The sequence below is a fragment of the Cebus imitator genome, unplaced genomic scaffold (genome assembly GCF_001604975.1).
Source record: "Cebus imitator isolate Cc_AM_T3 unplaced genomic scaffold, Cebus_imitator-1.0 Scaffold469, whole genome shotgun sequence".
NCBI classification, from domain to species: Eukaryota; Metazoa; Chordata; class Mammalia; order Primates; family Cebidae; genus Cebus; species Cebus imitator.
In genome coordinates, this window is record NW_016107784.1 from 107,777 (window position 1) to 110,652 (window position 2,876).

Sequence of the window (2,876 nt, forward strand, 5' to 3'; positions counted from 1 at the left end):
AAAAGAAAAAAAAGAAAACGCTTTTATGTAAAGATACCAGAAAACTTTAAGGCAAAGGAAAGCAAACTGCACAATGAATTCTCATCATGAAGAACACAATCTCAGAGACGAGAAATTTTCATTTAGGTTGAAGAAGTTGGAAAAAAGAAAAAATGTAAACTCTAAGAAAAACTTGAATCCATAATAAAAGTACCAGTACAAATGGTCAAAGATAACTTGGTGGGCTTCAGAAATATTTTTATCTTTTCTTTATTGTCAGCATTCCAAGTATAAGAACATTACCACTTATTTACAATATAGAATCTTTTCCCTTATTCTCTATAGAAAAGAAAGAAGTAATAAGTCAGATAACAACCAAACTTGTTCTTTCTACTGAATTCCAAAAGTAGTATGTGAGACTTAGGTTCATCCTTGTTAAGTTTCTTTAAAGTTTGTCAGCACAGTATGAGTGTTTGCATAAATGGATTTTTTTAAGGAAGAGTGTAACATGCTTCCCTTTTTTAAAAGCAGCTGCTTGCAAAACCCAGAAACAGCACATTCAGTTACTTGCTGAAAACCTCAGCCTTTTACATCCACAATAAAAATTGAGTACAAAATGTACAAAGCATAGATTTTCCCCATGTGCTTATTATTAAATCCTTAAGTCAAAAATATTTAAGAAGTCATTAATAGACATAGATGCTAAGAAACAAGTGAACAAGATAAATATGCAGAGTTATTTATAGTAGTGAAAATTTTGAAATAACTGTGTATTCAATAAGATAAATTTTTCAATAAAATTTAGGACATCAATTCAGTAGACTATTATGCAGCTATTAAAGATACTAATGTCACTATGTGCTGACATAGAAAATCAGTATTATTTTATAAGTTGGAAAGGAAGGTTACAGAACATTAAAATATATAATCACATTTTACAAATATTTACATATGTTTATATTTTTACATATATCTATGCATATATTAAAAGGTCTGAAATGATAAAAATTGAATTATACTTTACCTATTTCTGACTGACCTGTACTATATATTTTATTTTATATTAAAAGTAAAGAAATAACTTTTTAAAATAGCATATGGCTCCCTATGTATGATTTATCAGGGGAATACAGTTGCATTTGAAATACAGAAAGATAACTCAGGAGAACAAAAAACAAAATGAAAAACAAAGTGTGTATCCCAAGTGGATATGAAATCTCCTGATATCTAAAGTTAATCTTCAGTTTAGCTGGGCACAGTGGCTCATCATAATCCCAGCATTTTGGGAGGCCAAGGCAGGAGGATTACTGAGGCCAGAAGTTTGAGATCAGCCGGGTCAATACAGGGAGATCCCATCTTTACAAAAAACAATAAATTTTTTTTAAAAGCCAGGTGTGGTGCCGTGCTCCTGTAGTCCTCGCTATTTAGGCAGCTGAGATGGGCGGATTGCTTGAACCCAGGAGTTCAAGGCTGCAGTGAATCATAATTGTGCCACTGCACTCCAACCTGAGTGACAGAGCAAGACCCTGTCTCCAAAAAAAAAAAACCCACAAACAACAACAATAAAAATCTTCAGCTTAATAATAAATTATCTATAATTTGAGTCCTTATCCTGTGGTCCTGCAGAGAATTCAGTCCTTATGCCTAAAATCTCCAAAACTCTCCTGTGGATGTTTACATGATTTGATCACTTCTCAAAGTACCTCTTCTCCCTTCTCTAGGATCACTTCTGTTCTCTTACACATTTTTCTTCCTAATATTGCTGCTATAACCCTTCGTGAAGATTTAAAGAATTCATTAGGAAAACAAGACAAAACAGAAAACTTAAAAGTGAATATCAGATAATCCGTGCTTTGTGACCATTAACACTGCCCTGTCACAGAGGTTCTTTGGTGGAGAACCAGCAACTCCCTTTTTAGCCCCAATCTTCTCATGTTTCTGGAACTTGCTTCTACTCAAAGTAGAGGCCTCTCTTTGTTATGACTCCTTTACCAGGACTCCTACGAGTAAAAAAAAAAAAAAAAAAACAATAATCTGTCATTATTTAAAATATAGTAACCTTGACACCAACAAAAATAATCATTTTGCTTTATTTCGCAGAGCTGTTCTTCTTAGTTTTGGCTGTTTTTACCTGGCATAACCAAGGGTAATTGAGGAGTTCTCCCAAACAAATGAGTCCCTAAATAGTGACCTGCAATTCTGTAACTAGAAACAGCTTATAAATCAGTAATTTTTGCTGTGTGTGGTACAGGAGTAGTTCAAGAAAGAAATGATGAGGGTCTGAATTAATTCAAGGGCACATTAGAGAAGATAGCTAATAGATATTAGAATAAAGAAGTAAATAAACTTGGTTAATGGATGCAGGCACTAATGGAGTGGTATGGGTGACTTCCAGATTTTCTACCAAGCAACTAGGTTGGAGGAGAAGATTTGAGGAATCTCTAGTGTGGTTACAAATATTGGTACACAAGTTTTGGGCACACAGGTGTTTTAGAGTTCAATATGAATTTAAGATTATTCTGAAAAAGTCAATCCCCAGGTATCTGGCATTATAGAGAGACACTTAAAAAAGAAAGTGAAAATCTTTAGAGAATGGATAAAAAAAGAAAAGACTCATTCATACATTCATGACTTTCAAATAAATTCAATGAACAAATAGGCAGAAAAACAAGTGCCCAGCAGTAATGACCAAGAGTCAGCTGATAAAAAGAAAAAATGTGGCAGGTAGGTTAAAAAGACATTTGTGGCCGGGCGCGGTGGCTCAAGCCTGTAATCCCAGCACCTTGGGAGGCTGAGGCGGGTGGATCACGAGGTCAAGAGATCGAGACCATCCTGGTCAACATGGTGAAACCCCGTCTCTACTAAAAATACAAAAAATTAGCTGGGCATGGTGGCAC